The sequence below is a fragment of the Coenobita brevimanus genome, chromosome 104 (assembly GCF_032717465.1).
Source record: "Coenobita brevimanus isolate Jiangsu-jjx chromosome 104, ASM3271746v2, whole genome shotgun sequence".
Classification (NCBI taxonomy): Eukaryota; Metazoa; Arthropoda; class Malacostraca; order Decapoda; family Coenobitidae; genus Coenobita; species Coenobita brevimanus.
Window position 1 is genome coordinate 9223353 of NC_137057.1, and position 23680 is coordinate 9247032.

Genomic DNA, 23680 nt, shown 5'->3' on the forward strand with positions numbered 1-23680 from the left:
CACAAAGACGAGCTCCGTCAAACCATGGCTCTTAATCTTCAGCAGCGATGCAGCAGATGACTTTGGCGTAGTCAGCGCTGATCCGGAGCAAGAGTTGTCAAGAATATACGAATTTTTACAATCTAGGCGCCTTTACAAACGACATCTTGGGATGAGCAGTCGGCATGAAGAGTCCAGTCGTCTCTCCTGTTTTTCTCTCCATGAACTTTGAAAGTCAGTGTGGTGAGTCCGCAGCAACTGACAATGACAACACTACCCGGCCACATATAATATCATCAGTGTCGGCTGCTGTGGGTTTACCACACTGAGGCGAACGAAGTCGTTGTACAGCAAACGTAGGAGTGTTCGGAGAGACCTGGAAAAATACTGATAGATGTCCCGTGGAACAAAAAAAAAAAAAAAAAAAAAAAAAAAATTAAAATGGATCACACGAAAGTAGGAGATATAAGCAATCGAAAAACGCACTTTTTCATGCAAGGAAGAAACAACCAAAGACTAAAAAAAAACAAAGTTCTTCTTTACACGGAACACAAAACACAACAATGCAAAATTGAAGATCCATTTATTCTGAGATGTGACTGAGGTCAGAGATAAAGGAAAATACAGGCTGAAGAAGGCAGATCCAGAGCTGACCTGCTGCATTCATGAATGACTGAGTATCATTTACTCTTGCATTAGAGAACTGGATAGAGAAAGGGTGAAAGTGTGCTGCCAGAAATGTTCTACGCACTGAGATAATGGACGAAGGGTGCAAGTAAACGTGTCAGAAACACACCAAAACAGCGATGGTGCAGAGGTAGAGATACAACACTGCAGAGAAGAGGGATAGGTTGAAGGGAGTCTGTGAAAGAGGGGATGGTTATAAACGATAAGCCTTTGATTCCACCCTGTTTACAAGAACGATATGTGGGGAACGACTCCAACGCCAAACATGCTAGATGTATTACACACACGGGCGAATAGGATAACAATACAATGTCGACAACTCTCTAGTGTAACGAAAACACGGAGTCGGTTTAGTGCATGTAAACCCTTAGAAGAAGCTTTTTGCATGGGTGGTAGTATGATCTTTTCAAGACTCGTAGAGAAAGAAAACCCAAGGATATAAAGAGACAATGAAGGATTGAGCTGTGTATTGCAAAATATTAAGAGATATTCCTGTTGAAGATTGTAACGGGACAGAAGGTGTAGATACTATATATATATATATATATATATATATATATATATATATATATATATATATGTGTGTGTGTGTGTATGTGTGTGTGTGTATGTGTGTGTGTATGTGTGTATGTGTGTGTGTGTGTGTGTGTGTGTGTGTGTGTGTGTGTGTGTAGAATCAAAAAGATATTCAAGTCAGAAAGTAGTGAGCCACAGCTTCATCACATGATGAATTAAAGAACTGAAGAAACGGACACCGAAACAAGCATTTAGGAAAGTGAAGGATGGAACCATCTGAGTGAGAGTGGACAGGGATAAAAATGCAGTTCAGAAAATTAATTATGAATAGAAGAGAGACAGCTGGTGAGAGTACAGAGAACTAAGGAGCACCACTATCGACAGTTTTTGAAGACGAACATAGACAGTCTACAATAGCATCTACAGAACGACCACAACGAAAGTTTGAGATGAAGGCACAGACAGGAAAGAAACCATAAATGCGCTCTTTGGAAATCATAAATTTTTGCCAAACTCGGTCGATAGCTTTGACTATGACACGTGCAATGACAAAGGTTTCGCCACAGTCCCGAAAGGAGGATGGCCAAAGACCATAAGGCAAAGTGTATCACCGGTGGAGCATCCCTAGAAGAAAAAAAATTTATGAGAGGACAATGCTTCATAATCTTCTAGTTAAACATACCCTCAAACACTTTACAAAAACTACATACTGAGGCAATTGGTTGATACTGAGTGGGTTAGGAACGACCACCCCTTTTCGAAAGAGGGTGAATGAAAGCAAACTTCCAGCAAGAAGGTAAGGCACAAGTTTGACATAGGCAAAAGAGTTTACCTAGACGGGGTGCCAGCACAACCAGCCAAGTGAACAAATTGGACTGTTTCGAAGTAAGCAACAGTTGACATAATGAAATGTTAAAGTAACTAAGAAAACTTATAAACATGAAATTAGCGTTTCCTCGATAGCAGGGAAAAACGCATGTACAGTAATATAAACAGATCCTGTCCCAGGTACAGGAGACAACAGACGGACAACCAAGGCAACGGAGAGGCATGCCCAAGATGAGTGAAAAGAAGAGCTAGAGAAGGAGCTAAATAAAGATATGAAATGCGGAAATTCGCTGGTATTTGGAATTTTGCTGCTATTCTATGAAACAGGTTAATAAGCAATACTGCAGAACTTGATGGAAAATGATGAGAGAAGTCTTTGCGCTGCAGTGGACTGACTAAGGCTGCTGCTATGTATACATATATATATGTATGTACAGTATGTATACTGTGTGTGTGTGTGTGTGTGTGTGTGTGTGTGCTTTAACACCAGTCTAAAAGGATCTGGTCCTGTATATTTAATACAAGTGTTCTTCCTTCAAGACGCATGCCGCATGCAAACGATAAAAGCCAGCAGAAGTTATTGCCCTAGTGAGCTTAATAAATACTTGTGTTAACTCGGAAGCGAAAACTTATAAATTTGGTCAGTTATGTCAAATCTGATGATGTCAGGTGATTTAAAGTGAGGCGAATATTGGGCTGTACTGTAGATGCTCTCTCGCTCTCTCTCTCTCTCTCTCTCTCTCTCTCTCTCTCTCTCTCTCTCTCCTCAGAAGAATTTAGTAAATGACCACTGTATAGCAATATTACACTTAAACTCAATAAAGACCATGTTGCAGTAGTTGCGGGAAAGTGGTCGAGTACAAGAAGGCCAATTTTCAAAAACTGAATGCAATTGTAAATAAAAGTGACAATTCATCTGTTCAAACATTGGCTGTTAACGAGGAATGGAAAAGCAACTGAGCAAAAAATTAATAACAAAAGAAAAACGAAGATGTCCGAAAGGATAATATGAGCAGGACTGAATAAACATCAAGGAATTGTGTAAGTCGAAAGAAACCAGGGGGAAGCTTGGGATGGGAAGAAACCAAATGTCTCATCTGAAAGATGTTACTGGAGAAAAATAAATAAATAAATAAATGTGAACTAAATATAATATTTTTATTACAAACTGTATAAGAGTATCATTGTGACTGAAGAGCAAGTCCAGGATATGGAAATAGTGGACAGGAAAAATCCCAGCAATAGACTTAAAAAAAAAAAAATCATGAGGAATAAATAAGGACAAAGCAGGAGGTGAGGACGATCGCACCAATGATCTCATTAAAGATACATGTGACTTTGGAGATGAAGACTTTTTACAATATGCTTAAAGTAAAAATAAAGAAAAAATATGAATTAGTTCTGCTATAGATGCAGACCAGCCTAGTGAACTGACTGGGCTGTTTCTTAGCTATGACACAGTTGCACATATTAAAGTTTTTAACAAAGTCTCTAAGAAAACTTTTAAACATGAGGAGAGTTTCCTGGATAGCGATGAAAAAAAAAGGAGGAAATGGAAACAGGTCATGTCCCAGGCAGAGCAGACAACAGACGGTCAACCAGGGCAACGGAGAGGCTGGCCCGAGATGAGTGAGAGGAAGAGCCAGACAAGGAGCAAAATAGATGTGAAATGCTGAAATTTGGTGATAATCGATGGACTAGACAAATAACTAAACTGTAGGACGGGATGGAAAATCATGAGAGGTCTTCAAGGACTGACTCAGGCTGCTGTAATGAATGTTTATTGTGTGTGTGTGTGTGTGTGTGTGTGTGTGTGTGTGTGTGTGTGTGTGTACTGACGGGCGGCCGAATGCTTGAATGGTGTCTAATGTGTATCTAATCGTGTCCATGTGGGAGGCCACACTTGCTCCACACGTGACCAACAAGAAGAAACGAGGCTCAGGGGTCCGTCCAACGTTAAGACTCAGATACTGCAGCGGCTGTAACCCGGTGCGTCGCTTCGTCTTGTCGATCACATGTTTCCAACAAGTGTGGCCGCACCAAACACCAGCTTGCAGGCTTCTGTTACGTGTACTTAAACATGTGTTCTTCCTTCCACACCCATACCGTAGGCAAATGATTCACGCCACGCCAGCAGATGATTATTAACTTTATTACCATAAGAAATACGTTCCTAAATTCACCAGCCGTATCTTACCATTCAGCCAATTACAGGAGTAATTGACAGTGTCGGATGTACTAATATGTCGGGAATTATTAGTAAGAAGAGTATATCTTAGAAAAAGTGAGGTATAGATGAAAAACTAAGTGATAAGAGCGAGAACGTGTGTGTGGGAGGAGGAGGAGGAGCGAATGAAGGTCAAAGGTTGGTGGAGTTGATATTGATCGGAAGACTGACTGTAAGTAATAAATAATGGTAATAATAATAATAATAATAATAATAATAATAACAATAACAACAACAAATAATAATGCACGTCATCATCACCATCACCGTATCACAGTAGTAGTAGTAGTTGTAGTAGTAGTAGTAATAATAATAATAATAATAATAATAATTATACTACTACTACTATTACTACTACTACTGCTACTACTACTACTACTACTACTAATAATAATAATAATAACGAGGACAACTGTAGTCGAGTGTCACAAATCTTCTAAAGCACTCAGGTGTGGTGTTCCTCAGGGTACTGGTCCTTCACGGAGTCTCTCTCCTATTCATCAAGTGTCAAAAAGTCATCTTTACATCCTTCCCTCTTTACATTTTGAAACAATAAACCTATGAACATATTTACAGTAATCCCACATAGTTATACATGGCCAGTATTTTAATCTGTACAACATGAAGATAAAACTTTATGCCAAATACAAGGAAAACAATTTAGTTAGAAATATTCGACAAAAAAAAAAAAAAAAACTCAAGTCAAAGTGAAACCACCTGTCACCTGTGTAATGAAACCACCTGTCGCCGTTGTAATTATACGATTCTGCTTAACTATTTTTATTACCTTATTACATACTGGTGAAAATATTATGGAAGAAGAACTGATCGATGGATAAGGTGAGACGAGGTATTTTATTACATTTTTCTCATAACGGTCTTTATTTCTCTACTTTAGATGGGATATCTGCCAGTACAGAGGTTAATGAACGCAAGATCTAATCCATGTATCTCCTAATGGATATAAAATCGTCTGGAGATACCTATAAGAAAACAAGGAAAAAATCTTTCTGAGACTATTATGTCCTACCATGTAGTTTCATTAACCTTCTCTCTCTCTCTCTCTCTCTCTCTCTCTCTCTCTCTCTCCTTCCATTACCCACCTTCCCCTCCAGTCTATCACCGTCTTTCCTCCTTCCATCCATCCCGCATCTTCTCACTCTCCCTAATTATCTCCCTTCCTCTCTCAAGGTCCTTGCATGCTATACTCCCCCTTTCCCTCCCTACTTCTCTCTCTCTCACCGAACCCCCTTAACTTGCTCCCTCCCTTCTCCGTCTCCTCTTTCCTCTTCTCTCTTTCCTTCTTCCCTCCACCGCCCCCCATCCTCCCCCCACTACTTAACCTTTACTTCTGCACATTCCCCCTTCCATCTCCCCTTACATTCTCCTCGGTCTGATCTCCCTATAAAAGACGGAATCCACACCTCTCCTCTTCACTCCACTCACCTTCTCTTCCACAGCGAAGAATCAGGTAACCTCATTCATAAAGTTAATTCAGATACAACCCATTTTATACGTGCTACCACTTAACATTTCTTCACCTCTGGGCACTTCTTGTGGTGAAAGAATGTAAAAATCTCTTTTACGACTGGTTACCCTTTCACTACTACTAAGTCTTTTCTGTTAAATACGCGGTAAAACCATCTGATATTCTTTACTTATGGGATAAACTCTGCTACAGAATTGGTTAAAATCCTTGATTAACTTAGAGAAAACCGACAGCTTTCACATCCTAGAGCAAAATAAGTTACTATTATTGTGTACATACTGTATGCGGCATAAAATCTCGGTGAGACTTTGCCAGTAACTCACTCAGCATCTCTAGCCATAATTTTATTACCATATTCCCTCATAGTAATATATAGAAAAATTCACCTGATGAACTAAAGCTAAGCAGATTTCATTTCTTCTATAAACTGCCTTTATTTTCTCTGGCTATCTTTTAGCAGGAAAATAGCATTATCGAAGAAATTACATAATATACAGGAAGTTGTTTCATCCTTGGTTCTCTTGGCATTAATTTCTCTCTAACTTGGCCTAAAATTGTCATCTCTCCATCGTGAATTCTGATTTGCAATAACGGGTTAACACTACAACAGGAAGATAGTCAAAGAAATGATGTAACGTCCAAGCTTTGTCCTATCCTACCACTGAGCTGCATGAAATAAGCTGCAAAAAGATGTAAATCTGGAACAAATTAAGGCTAAAAGGAATATAAGCAGGTAACTTTACCAATTCTTCACTCCTCGCTCACGCTTCCCTCAGTTTCCGTCTCCATTCCAACACTCACCGCCCACTCATCCCTCACCTCCCTTCCCATACCTGCCTTACCACTCCCCCATTCGCTGCCCACTTATCCTTCACTCTCCGTCCAATTACCTGCCTTGCCAATTCCACACTCATTCCTCACTCAAGCCCCGCTCACCCCCCCTCCCTCCCTTACATTCCTTCCCGACTCTCAGAGACATTCCTCACTCTTCCCCCATTTTACCTCCCTTTACATTCCTTTCTCACTCCCACACACACACACACACACACACACACACACTATCCACTCATCGCCCACTCTTCCTCCACTTACCACTTTCCACCTCACTCCTCACACATCCTTCACTCTCCCTCCCATTATTTGCTTTCAGTAATTTCCCACTTACTCTTCACGCTACCTCCCTTCACCTACCTTCCCCACGCCCACAGTCACTCTCTCCCTCTCCCCTACAGGCACCACTACCACCACCACCACCACCACCACCATGCGGATGGCCCTTCTCAGCCTCGTCGTCATGGGTCTTCTGGCCGGAGGATGTCTGGCACAGAGTTTACTGCCCTGCAGCGGGTCCAACGTCTTCATTGACGTTGTTCTTCCTGGGCTTGGTTAGTGGCTGTGTTTTGGTTGCCGTCTGAATGTCACTCTCATTCGCAGGCTCTCATTCTAACATGCATATTCAGTCTCACATTCATTGGCATACTCCCTGGTATGAGGAGGTATCAGATATTAAACACACACACACACACACACACACACACACACACACATCCATTCAGCAGTATTTATTGTATTTACTGATTCACTTACACATATCATTTAACGTGACATTCCATCTGCCTGCTGACAGTCTTTCCATCATGTCAGACAACCTACACATGTTGAATTTTCTTAATGGGGTGATTTTGTTAGGGACCAGTTTTCTTCAACGTTTAACCATTCATGGGTACAGTTTGTCACGGGGTTTTTAATTTAAATGCAATGTTAAAGGATAATTCTCAATAATACTGAATAGCAGAGACAATGAATTGTCTTGCTAAAATCAAGCAATGATTACTTTATGCCGGCTTGCTTCGCCGATTACCTCGGAACGAGAATTTATAAACTTTCTCAACAGTACACAGCAGAGACTAATTACTCACAATTGCTGTTTATTAGTACAGTTAGCCTCTGGAGAAAGTGACTTCACCCCTGACAATAAATAACTAATACTATTAATGATATCAGGTTCTTGCTGATGCGTTAACTCCTAGAAGGCACAACGGATTTTAAGCTTAATACAACAAGACTGGCCTAAGTACCAGTTATGAATGGCAAATCGTTTATGCAGACTAGGAGCTAATAGAGAAATAAGCTTAGTATGGAGAAATGAAACACGAGTTTACAGTACATAAAGCTCGAGATAAAGAACTGTTAAATTTATTGATTACAAAGAAATCAATTTAACATTACATTTCAAAATGAATTCAAAATAAAGAGATCGCACTCACTCGCTCACTCAGAAGCTAAACTCTTAAACCTAGGAAAATACGAAAAGGAAATACTGGTCAATGTAGCATATCACCAAGGGAGGGTGGGAACCTGGAGAACTGTAGTCTAGTGGAGTCTGGGTGCTAGAAGACCTCTCTCACTCTTACTACTGGAGCACAGAACCACACTCCATCGCGACATATATAGGACTGATTCAAATACGATGTGTGGGGTAGGATGCCCAGGCCAGCCGGAAGAAGGCGTGACCAACGGTCGAGGCAAGCAGGGGCGAACAATATAGAAACAATAATATCGCTCAGTAGAGCACTTAATGATGTGCATTAGAACGGTCACTTTTGAAACAGTGATGATTGTTTTGAAAAAAGTATACCATCGAAATGGAGAGAGAAACGGTTAACTGAACGATACACAGTGAGTTTTCCACTAATAGTTCATGGTTTCTCAGAAAAGGAAAATGTCGCAAATTTGATTCATGACACAGGTACCTCCACTTCTAATGAGTACGGCGGGTGGTGTGTTTGGTGAAGTATGGCACCTCTGTGTTCGTTTACATCGTAGTAGTAGTAAGTGAAAGGGCAGACCCAGCAAATGTTCCCATCAGCTACAGTGTCTAGTACCCACAGAAACAATGTTCTATTAAATCATACTCTGCCTGCAAATTCAAGTGCTTGCCACGTACATATAGTGGTAGGAAGAGAGAAAAACAAACAGTGATACCATTGGCTCCCATTATTTCTTTGACGAGATGACTGTGAGGCGAGGTGGAACGGAGTGGAAGGGGGACTGGTGGTGGGGGGGGCATGTATCAAAACTTTGACGTGTTTCATTTAGAAAGATGAAGGGTGTGATTATACAGATGTTCTGAGGTGATCTGTAACTCTATGTGCAATAACGTGTACTGGATGAATGTTAGAGTCTTAATGTTCGTCATACAGTGTAGCGAACAACTGTAGTTGAGCATAATTGTTAGGTGTGATGTCCGAAACGTGGTTCACCTGAACCTAGCGAGTGTCGGACTCAACTGCTGTAACATTTTTGTAGCTGAACCAGGGTGACCATAAATGATTCATGATTATGCATGTGACACAATTGTCATGCCATGTAGTGAATCATCCAGTCTGTTTTATTGTGAGGAAAACAATCATTATATACGCAGACCATGGTATAAGTAGATGTCCTGTTGCATAGGATTATAGCTACTTTGAGTGTTGGACAGCTATTGGCTTACTGTGCGAAAATGTTGTGTAGTCATCATACTGATGGATTACGCGGAAATAATGAGATAATTTATGTGCATAATGAATGGATATCCTGTATTATAAAAATTGAAATAACGATGTTACGAGTGTCCAGTCCACAAATAATGTCGCTTTCTTCGAGGGGTCATTTCATTAGTCTGGATAGTTGTGACACAGCATCTCCAAACATTGATCATCATTTATTATATTATCTTTAAAACATTCAAACGTTGGTTTCCGTATAAGTATTACACATTCAGGCCCTCCTTAGTTCCAGATGCATTATACTATTTAATTGCATGTCTACACTCACACACTGTTCATCCAACCAATCAATCAATCAATCAATCATTTCCTGTGGCACCCTCTGGGATGCATAGGGCCTCGATGAACTCACACCACCACATCCTATCTTGTGCTAACTCCTCAAGATCTCCCCAACACTCATCTCCAGCTTCCCGTCTCATTGTCCTCACCCACGTCTCTTTTGGCCTTCCTCGACCTCTCCTACCAAGTGCCACCCACCCTGGTGTACCTCGTACTATTCCATGTCTCCTATACACATGTCCTAGCCACTTCCATCGTGAGAATCTAACATATTCATCGATCGGCTGCACTCCCGTTATTTCTCTAATTCTACTATTTGGTATCCTTTCCCACCACTTAACTCCTAATATTCTTCTAAGTGCTTTATTTTCAAACACCAAGAATTTATTTTCCATAGTCACTGTGCTGTACCAAGACTCGTGTCCATAAATTAAGATACTCCTAACCATTACCTTATAAAGTTTGATTTTTGTATGCACAGAGAAATTGTTATTATTCCAAATATTTTTAAGCATTCCCATTGCCTGATTAGCCTTCTTTAACCTTTCCTCGAATTCAAAGTTCAAAGAACCATCCTTGGCTAAATAAGTACCTAAATATTTAAACCTATCAACTTGCTTTACAACCATATCTCCAATTACACATTCCTGCGCATTTTCCATATTCATATTGATTATTTCAGTTTTTCCACAATTAATAACCAAACCCACCTTGCGACCTTCACTCACCAAACAGTCCAACACTCTCTGCATCTCTTCTGGCCCATCACAAATCAAAACTATATCATCTGCATAATCTAAATCCAAAAGTTTCCTGTTCTCTCCCCAAAGTATACCTGCACCGGTTTCTGTTCCAACGCGTTTCATAATGTAATCAATGACCAATATAAATAGTAAAGGCGATAGAACACCACCTTGCATTACTCCGGACTTGACTTCAAACGAATCACTCAGACAACCATCAACCATCACTTTACAAAATGTGTCCTCATGCATGTTCATAATGACCCTCACAAACTCCTCTGGTATTCCATAATGTCTCATGATCTTCCCCATGGTCTCTCTCGAAACACTATCAAAAGCCTTTTCAAAATCAACAAAACAAAGACTTAACGGTACTCTCATTTCATTAACTTGCTGCATCAAATGCCTAACTATAAAGATCTGATCATTGCAACCACGTCCCTTTCTAAAACCAGCCTGTTCATCTCTCAGAATACCCTCAACCACCGGCTCCAACCTATTTAACAACACTCTACTGAAAACTTTCAAAGCTATCGGTGACAAAGAGATTCCCCTCCAATTACCACATTCACTCAGGTCTCCCTTCTTCGGAACTTTAACAATTACACCATTCTTCCAAACTGACGGTAGTAACCCCGTCACCCATATCTTATTGAATAGCTTGGTCAAGATCATTATTAATCTATCCCCCTCCACTTTAAACATTTCTGGAAATAAACCATCCTCCCCTGGTCCAGAGGGAGCAATATTTCCTTTACCATGCATGTCTGTCCGTTGTCTGCTATTATTATACAAGATTTTAGTATGTGGCCTCAGCTACACAAAATATGTCGGTGGCGTTGTGCTGCTGGGAGAGTGTAAAATTGTGTATAGTCTGTCTGGGTTTGTGCAGGGAGTCAGGTAATACACTTCTCCAAATTATTCACACTCATGCCAAGATAGCAGCCAAAATCGCAGTTGCAGTGACTATACTGACTGACCATTGAACACACGTTCACTTCCCAGCAGTCTGAATGAGGTCCTGTTTCCAACCAATAGAAACAATAAGTAAGCGAACAATGCAAATTCGTATGTAAAGTAAGAAGTGTTTTATGCAGTGTCATTAAACAGGCTTATACAGTATATCACAGCAAAGGATAAGCTGGACCTACGGTAGGATAAAGGTCAAGTGCTGCTGGAGCGTTGAAGTAAACGTAAGCAACATTGGTGCACCAGCACCTGGATGGTAAAAACCAACTACCGCACTTTAGGCAAAGTACCCCCGGATTCTGGAGCAACCTCACGTCATCCAGTAGATTTAACCCGCCCCATCCCGACCACTTTTCCACCACTGACTCCCCCCAGTCCCGGCCATTTTTGGGAAAAAAAAAAAAAAAATTGGCCCAAACCTCCGCTTTTGGTGAGAAACATCGAAAAATCATAGAGAAATCGCTCACCTGAGGTTTAAAATACTCGATACAGGTAGCAATACCTCCTCACCTTACTGTGTTTTCTATCAGGCTGGCTCCAAAGAAAACGAGTTCTATGAGAGTGTAACCATTCCACACCACTCATAAACGGTATTTATTTATTTATTTGGTACGAATTTATATGTGGTATGAGAGAATATTGGTTTTCACACAGTAATATAGGCAATATAAGCATTGTTTCACTCATGAAGCACATCAACATACCTGACCTTTTTTGGTGACATTACCTGATCATCATTTCTGACTGTCTCTTCCTCTAATCCTATATAAAGTTTGTCTTCCACATTGTCATCAACTGGGGAATCACTCTGGCCCTGAATTTCGTACCGTGGCATGACATGGCTTTACTGGCCAGGTCACTGGTAACAGGTGAATTGCTGAGACAATGGCGTGCAGGGGGGGGGAGGTCATGCTGGGTAAGGCATTGTCCCTACCTGGCATCTTGTAGAGGAAGGTGTCCCGTGTATATGTACCAAAAATCGCTCACAAAAATTGAAAATTGTGCAAATTAGGGACCTTGCAATTGATTCGCGTTTATGAATGTCAACGGGATTGGCAGTGACAAAACGTGTGGACATTAATTCACGTTGACGGGATGCCACGGGTTTAAGAAGGTCATTGGTAAGGCTGCAATCTCGTCGAAGTGATGCGATATGATACGGAAATCAATATTAGGTCTCGTTACCCATTATACGAGGAAGGGCCAGAATTTTGTGAAAGAGAGAGAGAGAGAGAGAGAGAGAGAAACACCCACACAGACTGGTGCATTCATGGTGTTATTACAAGTTGCTACAATACGACCTAATAGACCCAGGGAAGGTTAGGTTGGTCCTTGTCTCCTTGGTTGTCCTTCTACAGTCAAGGGTAGCCTCATATCATCCACCGGTGACAGTGTGGACATAACAAACCTCCTTGTATACAGGCTATTTGAGAGAGAGAGAGAGAGAGAGAGAGAGAGAGAGAGAGAGAGAGAAAGACCCCTCTCTCTCTCCACACGCATTATACTATTTATTCGTGTGTCTACACTCATACTATTCATCTAGAGGGAACAACATTTCCCTTACCAACACCAAACATCATATAATTAGGTTGGTGATGACCCTACTCCCACCTGCCCACCTCCTCACTCACTCCTACTCCACAACAGTCCATGTCCACACACACCTTGCCACTAAGCAGGGTGATCAGGCCATCCCACCCTCTCTATTCCTGCAACATTTCCTTCCTCTCGTAATACCCTGTTACCACTAACCAACCTCTCCTCAAGTCCCCCTTACCTACCAGTTATTATATTGTATTTCTAAATGCCTTGGGAATATCGTTTTCGGTGTTCAGCACCATGGGACATGGCATCACAAATGTCCGTAATATCAAAATCTAATATCGAACTTGAGGTTATCATGAATCACGTATGATGGCTCTAAACAACTATATCATAACGACATTTCGCTTCCCATTTACAATCAACACCACCATAGTGCCCGATACACAGCATTCATCATTATATTTTAGGTTCTGCTTCCATTTGTCCTACAAGTGATAGACTATGTGTGTCCATTCTCTGTCATGAAATTGCAACGATAGTATTGGGCCAGTAGTCACTGTTACAGAGGCATTTCGGTGGTGTGGTGTGGTGTTGCTAGGAAAATTGCGTAGTCTTGCCTTGCTTGTGCAGGGGTCCAGTAATGCAGCTGGCGAATTCAGATTCATGTTAATAAGTAACCTACAATATTCTTCTCCTATTACACTCAGAAGACAAATGCCTGTATGGTTACCACATACTTCTTTTCCCTTCTCCCTTTCTACTGGGGAAATATAATACCTAATTTCCAATCCTTGGGACTCTACCTTCCTCCAAGGCCAATCTGCACATCGTCCTTATCCATTCTACTACTGTCTCTCCTCCATGCTACAGCTTTTGCCACACACTTCATCATTTCCTGGGGCTTTCGCCATTTTGACTTTCTTCATTGTTTCCACTACTTCCTTCCTAAGGATCTCTTCCTCCCCTCTCACATCTCTCCTTTTCCCAGCCATTCCCCGGCCACTTATACTCACATTACTTTCATTCTCTACGTTCAACAATTCCTTAAAGTGTTCTCTCCATCTGCTCACTTTTTCTCCCTTCTTCACTAGCCATCTATAATTTTATCTCTCACTCCCCTGCTGACTTCTTTATCACACTGTCTAACTCCCTTTACCTCCTTCCAGAACATTTTCTTACATTCTCTCCACTTTCCACCCAGGTTCCTTTCAACTTCCTAATCCACTTTCTTCTTACTCTCTCCTACCAATCTTTTCATCTCTTTTCCTCTCTACATATAACTGTCTCTTCTGTTTCTCAACTTCCTCCATGCCTCTGCTTCCCAGTCACTCACTATATGCATTCTTGTTTTGTGCCACAGCTTGTCTCACTCTTCATTCCACCATGCTATTCCTTGCACCCCTTTTCGTCTTTTCTCTCACCCCACAAGCACCTCACATGCTGCACAGATTTGTACTGTGAATATCTTGCACACATTTTCCACCTACCTTTTCATCTCCAAATCATATTTACCCAATCACTCCTCCTCTTCTCTCTTACATTCTGCTTTTTTTCCATCTTCTTGCAACCTTTCTACCTTCCTTGTATGAACTATTACCTCCTGTCCCTCCCTCCTATTCCTTCATTGCACTGAAGTGACGTGGCCTTAACCCTCTCGTGCACGGATAAGTTTTAATAATTTTATGGGAAACAATTTTATCCGACCGACCGTCCCACCAGCCCGCCTGTGTGCCACTGAAACCACGTATTCTCGCCTTATTTTCACCACCCAAACCTCAGTATACTGCCATGAAATCTACATAATCTTATTCGTCGATGTTTATTCTAGCCGATAAGAAAAAAAAAAACTATAAAAGTACATTAGGCCAGTGTGAATAAACATTTTGGAATGTCAGTCTCACTTCCCAACATCCTCATTCGAATATTTTCCATCATATAGAAAAATGTTTTTAGAAGTTTTGATACAGAATTTCATCTGCTTTCTAATGAGAAGTGTCCGGTTGTGATAAGTTTTGTAGTTTTCATAAAGGTATCCAAAAACTGAAAGCCATTTTTTTAAAATCTGATTTTTGTTCAGGAAGCTCTACTGCAAATGTTTTCTCACACACCTTATGTTTTTATTTCATTATATTATGTAGAATTTCATGAGCTTTCTCATGGTACCTGCAGATTTTTTATATGCCTCATAGTTTCCGAGTAAATCGCAAAAAAATACTGGGTACTCATGGCCGTGCTGCACTTTCGTCATGCGCACACAACATCTATTATATTCCCGCCTACTTAACGACTTTTTATCAGAGATACATTGTTATGTCCTGTACATACATAGAATTCACTGATGTTTATCATGGTTCTTACAGGAAACTGATACATCCAATAGTTTTCAAGTAAATGGAGGACAAAGGCACAATACGCCTCCAAGCGCCGCTTAGGTTTACCACAAGCGAGAAAAAAAAACACTCTTTTTCCCCGACCTAACCTACAAAATATGCTCCCAAAGGCTTATATTTTGTGATGAAGATACATAGAAATCACTGATCTTTATCTTGTTTCTTACAGTAAATTGATACGTCCAATAGTTTTCAAGTGATTAGACAACAAAGTTAGAATACTCCTCCGAGGGCTGCATAGTTTTACTGCAAGCTAGGAAAAAAAACACTCTTTCGCCCCACCTTTACCTAAAAAATCTGCTCCCAAAGCCTTTTTTGTTTTTGTCATGTACAGATTGGAAAATCTCCAAGGGTTGTTTTCATAGTGCTATAAGCTACTCAACATGACCACTACTCTTTTTCCTAGTTACTGATACTGAAGCTGTAATTTCTGTCATATATGTAATATGTAGAAGAAAATGCTTATTTGTGTGAAAAATAAAGAGGTATTGAAACAGGTCAGTATATAAATCAACAAAATTCGGAAAACTCACTTCCTCCAGGGGTGTTGGGCGGCTGGTAGGACCTCGTGGGGTTTGAAGATGAGTTATTTAGTGTGTGTGTGTGTGTGTATGTGTGTGTGTGTGTGTGTGTGTATTTACCTAATTGTGATATTGTATCGGTACACGGCTAGCACTAAATATCGTGCCACCGCTAACACCAATAAAATAATGTGTTCTGCTGTATAGTATAACTAGACCACCGTTTTGGATCGACGACACTGTCTGTAGTACACGTCAGCTACTCGCCGTCACTGCCCGACACTTCCCACCAAAGGTCCTCTGCCACGAGAAGGTGGAAGCTGGTCTGTTATTAAGTGGTAGCATAAGGTGACAGAAATGAGCAGATTAAATCTCTCTTTATTGGGTACAGAATAATATAACTGCGACCCGAGAGATATGTAAGAGCGACACCACCTCCCTTTATAACTATAAAACGGCTTCTGACGCTGTACGCTCACCGAGCCGACTAGGGCGCGGTGCTGAGGTCAGCTAAAAAGTGAGGTGCCGAGCATTTACATATACTCTGGGCTTATGCAAAAAGTAGAGATAAATGACAACTCTACTAGCACATTATACACCTCTATTAAATGGTATTAAGTACATTCACATATACCAACATAATAAATGGTTCCCCAGGACTTTACACTTACGCACTATTCAGATATCTTTTCACTTCTCCTAACCTTCATTTTATAATTGAAACAGGGTGGCACTTATGGTCTGCCATCCACCTTCTTCTATACCACAGCTAACAGCGAAATGATATTTGGTTGTTCATCATTCACACTTCATTACAAACTGTTAATTATGATTAAACAGTTTTAAAAATTATTATGTAAAATGTGTGATACTACAACTTCTTATGGAAAAAGATGTTGACACCAGAACAATATACAGGAAATGAGCTACGCTCGTGGGGTACCGTCTCTGTTTCTCAATAAGTCAAATTTAGCTTTAAACTCGTTTAAGTTTTTAGACTGGACGATGTCTTTGTCCAGGCTATTCCACAGGTCTATACATCTATAAGGAGAACTATATTTCTTGATATCCTTCAAGCAGCTTGGCTTCATCAGTTTCATTTCGTGTCCTCTTGTTGCTCTCTTATCCCAGAAAAACAGATCTTCTTTGTCAATTATATCTACTCCCACCATGGTCCTGAACACTGCAATCACGTCGCCTCTCTTTCTCCTTTCTTCTAAGGAAGGCAAATCCAGCTTTTCCAGCCTCTCTCTTTACGACAGATTTGCCAGAGTGGGGACCATTTTGGTTGATGTTCTTTGTATTCTCTCAATCTTGTTTATATCTTTCTTTTTGTGTGGGGACCACACTACTACTGCATATTCTAACCTGGGCCGAATCATGACCACTACTAATTTTTTCATCATCTCCTCATCCATATTATGAAAAGTTACTCCTATATTAGTCAGGAGTTGATACGTCTCCCTAACTGCCTTGTTAATGTGTTTTTCAGGTGACAAACTGTCCTGGACCAGCACTCCCATTTCTTTCCCATCTCTCGCTTTGTGATTGGTTCTTTACTCATCAAATAATTCAATGATGGCCTCTTGGTACTTTTATCCATTTCCAGTATTTTACATTTCTTTGCATTAAATTTCATTTCCCACATCCGGCTCCAATCGTGTATCCTATCCAGATCCTCCTACAGCATTTTACAATCCTCCTCAACCTCTACCTTCCTCAAGATCTTTGCGTCATCAGCAAACAGACTTGCATAACTATTCACTAGATCTACCATATCATTTACATAAATCAGGGACATTACTGGCGCCAACACTGAGCCCTGTGGGACTCCACTTCTTACTTCCCTCCATCCAGACATCCTATCCTTTATTACTGTCCTCATTAGTCTGTTTCTCAAAAAGTCTCTTATCCATTCCAGGAGGTTCCCATTCAGTCCTCCTATATGCTCTAGTTTCCACATTAGTCTCTTATGGGGTACCTTGTAGAAGGCCTTCTTCAAATCTAAATACACACAATCCACCCAACCATCTCTTTCCTGTAGAACGTCAATCGCTCTTGAGTAAAAACTCAGTAAGTTAGAAACACATGTCCTTCCACTTCTAAATCCAAACTGGGTATCTGACAAAATATTTATCTCTTCCAGATATTTTATCCATCTATCCTTCAGAATTCTTTCACACAATTTTGCGCCCATGCTGGTTAGCGACACTGGTCTATAATTCAAGGATTCCTCCCTGTTTCCTCCCTTATAAATTGGTACCACATTTGCCCTCTTCCATTCTTGAGGCACTTTCCCCTCTTCCAGAGAACACACAATTAAACTGTGAATCTTATCCGCCAGTTGTTTTCTGCATTCCTTCAGTACCCAATTAGAGATTCCATCTGGTCCTGGGGCTTTCCTTACATCTTGAGTTTCAGTAATTTAGACACTTCCTGTACTTCCACTTTTATATATTTCATCACTACATTTTTAGTCACTCCCTCCCCTTCCACAAACTCCTTTTCATTAGTGAAAATTGATTGGAAACATTTGTTCATTATTTCTGCTTCTCCTTCAACTTTCAGTTTGGTGATTCCTTCCTTTTGTTTCAGTTTGCCTTTGACAAATCTATAAAACAGTTTGGGATCATCCTTACATTTATCTATTATACCTTTTTCAAAATTCATTTATTCCTCTCTACGTATTCTTGTGTATTCATTTCAAGTTCTTTTATATTCTTCCTTTGTTCTGTTGTTACCTCGCTTTCTCCAGTTGTTCCACGCCGTGTCTCTCTCTTTTTTTGCTATCATACACCTTCTATTAAACCACTCCTTTTTCCTGTTTCGTTTCCCCCTTACTCTTGGCAAAAAAATTTCCACTCCCGAATTATAGAGGCCTACAAATTATCCCACTTTCTCTGTATCTCTCTTGTTTCTCTGAATTTTCTCCAATCTGCATTTTCAAAAAAATTTCTCAATCCTGTAAAGTTTGCTTTCCCAAAGTTGTATCTTCCCTGCCTATAATGCTCGTCTCTTGGCTCCACGTTCCCTGTTATCACCTGGAATTCAATGACCACATGATCACTTTTTCCAATAGGACACAGATATTTCAAGGATTCTGTTACATTGGGTTCTTTGGTAAACAGTAAGTCTAGTCTGGCTGATGTGTTTTCACCTCGGAACCGTGTCTCTTCTTTAACCCATTTGCGACATCACATTGTTCATTGATATATTTGATAATATAGTGCCCCACGAATCTTCGCTGCCTCCTGAGTCCCATTCCTCCCAGTTCACCTCTTTACAATAAAAGTCACCCATTAAAATTATATTGTTGCTTTTCTCAAGCATTTTCTGTAAATAACTAGCCATGTCTGACAACATTTCCTGGTATTCATCATCACTCCATGCTCTTGTCTTAGGAGGAACATACACTACTGCCATGTTTCTCTTGCTATTCTCTCCAGTTTCTAATTTCATATTTATCACTTCGGCCCTGCCTTCTCCCATTTCCACGGTATCTACATTTATGTTGTTCTTCACTGCTATCATCTCTCCTCCCATTTTTTCTTTTCTGTCTCATCTCCACAGTTTGTATTTACCATCACCCATATGAACATCAATATCTTCTCTTAATTTGGTCTCTACAAAGCACGTAACATCAGGTTCATGTACCCTCAAAAAATCGTTGATTTCTGGCCATGCCGATAATAAACCATCAACATTAGTATATGCTACCTTCCAATTATTTTTGATGTTTTTTATACCCCCTTTTCTCCTTCTCTCCGCCAGCACCACTTCCTTAATTTTTGATCCATGACTCTCCAATGAAACACTGTCTTCTCTTCCTCCGCTCCCTGTTCGTTTTTTACCTTTGCTTCCTTTACTAACTCCTTTATTTTAGCTCTTTCTTCCTCATTTGCTTCTCTCCTTATCCAAACATCATTGAACCCTTCCTTGTCTGATAATTTCCATGTTCTACTGATAATTTCGTTTACTGTTGCCTGAGACTTAAACTTTACCTTCAGTGGCCTTCCCCCTCCTTCCTCATACTTTCCTAACCTAAGCACCTCTTCAATCTCTTCTTGAGCTTCGTTGTTTTTCTCAATGACTACTGATATTATTTCTTTAACTTTACTCAGTTCTTCTCTTTCTCTTTCTGATCTTGTCATACGTTTTTCTTTAACTCCTGAAACTTTTACACATTTTTTCTTATCTGCTACATCCCTAAGTAAAGATTTTCTACTTCTCAGCACCCTAACCACTTCCTTCTCCACCTTTTCCTTGCTTTGTTGTTCTATAATCTCTTTAAAATTTACATTTCCCTCTTCCTGAATTTTCTTCCACCCCTTATGTTGCTCCTTGATTTCTTTAATGTGCTCGTCCTGTATTCTTGATTTGGATTCATACTCATCTAGTTTGCTTTTCATCCTGTCTCTTTCTTCTTCCAACCTTTTATTCTCCCTCTTAAGCTGTTTTATTTTATTTGAGGCTGATTTATTGCTCACTTTTAATTCAGTAGCTTCTCTTTCTTGTTCGTCACTACGTGTACAATATTTTTCCAGTTTAATTCGCAGACCTTTGATCTTGTTTTTCTGCTCTATAGTCCGTTCCTGTAACTCTTTAATTACTGCCCATACCTTTTTAATCTCCTGCACATTCCTCTCTGCTGTTTTCTCCACACCTGTCATTCTTGTTTAGTTCAATTTAATACTTCCATTTGCCACATCCTCTTCAGAAAAGCCCTCAAAGTCTCCCTCGCCGATTGTAAACAATGCACCGTCCCCCTCCGCCATGAATCAACCATTTGGAGACTTTCTTTTTTCACTGTATCTTCTTTATATGACCGAAACCGCGTTCTTTTTAACTACTGTCCGACGGGATCACCACTCACGCACTCATTAACATAATCACAAATAGGCTGGTCTTCTTTTCGTCACTGATTCAGCAATTATTTCCCCTCAATCAAGGAGAGCTCCGTCTCTGTGGGCAACCTGTGTGTGTGTGTTTTTTTTTATGCGAGGAATTGTGTGTTCTTACCTACCTAATTGTTCTTACCTAGTTGTATCTTTACATGGAATGAGTCAAGCTCGTACCGTCCCGTGTCTTAAATACATTTATCGTACATATCCTTAAATTTGTGAATTGTTTTTGGCACACGCTATTTTATTCGGTAATGCATTCCACTGATCAATTGCCCTATCTGGGAAACAAAAGTTCCTTACGTCTTTATCACCTCTTTTCTTATGCAGTTTTTTCCAGTGTCCTCTTGCTGATGCTTCCCCATAGGTTAAGTAATCATTTATGTCTATTTTCTCCTTCCCTGATATGCATTTATATAGCATAATCATGTCACCTCTTTTCCTTCTCTCCTGTAGTGTTGGTAGATTCAGTTTATTTAGTCTTTCTTCGTAGCTTAGATCCCTTAAGCTTTGTACCCATCTTGTACCAGCCCTTTGAACTTTTTCAATCTTGTATGTGTGTTTTTTGAGATGAGGACTCCAGACTACTGATGCATACTCCAGGGTTGGTCTGATGAATGATGTTATCTTTCTTAGCATGTCTTCATTTATGTATGTGAACACTATTCTCATATTGGCAAGCAGTTTATACATGTTCCGTACCTTCTCACTGATGTGGTCAGCCAGAGATAGTCTGTTATTGAAAATCACACATAGGTCCTTCTCTCTTTCTGATGTGTGTAGGGTTTTATTTCCTAATGTATAATCCCAATCAGGTCTTTTTCCACTTTTACCAATCTTGATTACATGACACTTGTCCACATTGAATTCCATTTGCCATGTATTACTCCATTCATGAAGTTTATTTAATTCTTCTTGTAGCTCTTTACAAGAGTCTGTGTTAGTAATTCTCCTTTGTATTTTTGCATCATCTGCAAACATATTTAGATAGCTTTCATTTCCAGTGTTACTGTCTGTATCATTTATATAGGCTACACTAAAAACATGATTGGTGCCAGCACTGAGCCCTGTGGTACTCCACTAGTCACTTCTTTCCATAATGAGTAATTTCCCCTTAGTACTGTTCTCATTTCTCTTTTCATGAGAAAATCTTGCATCCAGCAACACAGATTGCCTCGAATTCCTCCTTGATGGTACAGTTTCCATAAAAACTTTGGTGTGGTGCTGTGTCAATTGCTTTCTTGAAAACTAAATAGATACTGTCCACCCATCCTTCTCTTCCCTGTAATGTGTCTGTTACTCTGTCATAGTAGCTCAACAGATTAGTAACACATGATTTTCCTTTTCTGAAACCAAACTGTCTTTCTGTTGTCATACTGTGTTCTTCTAGGTGATTTACCCAAGCTTTTCTAATAACTTGCCTACAACATTGGTTAGTGATACTGGTCGGTAGTTAAGTGGATTTTGTCTATTCCCTTTCTTAAATAAGGGAACAATGTTTGCTTTCTTCCAAATATCAGGTAGTTTACCTTGACTCAAGGATTTCTTGAAAATTAAAATTAATGGTTTACGTAACTCCTTTGCACATTCACGTAGCACCGAACATGATATTTCATCAGGACCATTTGCTTTTCTTTTGTCTAATTTACTTAGCTCCTCCTGTATTTCTTTTTCTGATATTTGTATATCTGGCAGTATGTGTGGGCATGCATGTTCCACGCAATCCTTCTCAAATTTTTTTTCCTTTGTAAAAACTGATTGGAAATTCTTGTTTAGTGCTTCACAAATATCCTTCTCTTGTATATAGGTGATTCCATCGTCCGTAATGGATTGTATTTTATCATTTACTTTGGTTTTGCTTCTGATGTAGCCGTAAAATAGCTTTGGTTGATCACTACTTTTATTTATGATATCCTCCTCAAACTGTTTTGGGGTTTCCCTCCTTATTCTTGTATAATCGTTTCTTGCCTGTTTGTAGTTATTATATGCCCGTTCACTATTGTGTCTTCTGTATCTATTCCACAACAAATCTCTTTTTTCTTTTGATTTTTACATTCTGTATTGAACCATTTCTTTATTTTCTTTTCTGCTTCTTTGTGCTGTGGGATGTACTTCTGGACTCCTATTTCATAAAGTTCACAGAATTTTTCATATATTGCATTATTTTAAATCTTGTCCTCTAAGCTCCTTTTCCCATGCAATTTCTAAGAAGTACTTCTGAAGTAGATTGGAATGGTAGTGCTTTGGTGGACATCTGTGCTGGTAAGGGGTTGGCAATAGCCAACACCTACTTTCGTCATAAGATGATCCACTGGTATACATGGAGAGTAATGAGGAGGATGGATGGTGAACTTGCTGAACGAAAGGCAATGATAGACTACGTGTGTGTGGATGAGCGAATGAGAAGACAAGTGTTGGATGCAAGGGTGTGGAGAGGGTGAGGGAATGGAGTCTCGGACCATCACTTAGTGATGGCCAAGGTAGAGCTGCAAAGGAAGTGGTTGAGGAGACGAAGGGGAAGACAGGAGGAAGCAGCTCCTGTGAGAAGAGTGGAGAAATTGCAAGATAGTGAGAAAAGGACAGAGTATAAGAGCACAGTGGAAGAAAGATTGGGAAGGTATGAGCTAGAGCAGATGGAAGGGGTGGAAGACGTATGTAAGATATTCACAGAAGAGATAAGCGCAGCGTGTGAGGCGGTTTGTGGAGTGAGGAGGAGATGCAAGGGTGTGCAAGGGACAGCATGGTGGAATGATGAGGTGAAACGAGCTGTGGAACAAAAGAAGAAGGCATATAGTGAATGGTTGGCAAGTAGAGGTAGGGGAGAAGATGAGAGAGAGAAGAGAGAGGTATATGTGAGCAGGAGAAGGGAGGTTAAGAGACTGGTGAAGGACAGTAAGAAGAAAGTGGATGAAGAGTTTGGGAGGAATCTGAGTGTGAAATGGAGGGAGAGTAAGAAATTGTTTTGGAAGGAGGTAAAGAAAGTAAGGCAGTTTGAAAGGGGAAATAGTAGGGGAGTGAAAGATAGGAATAATAGATTGTTGGTGGAGAAGAG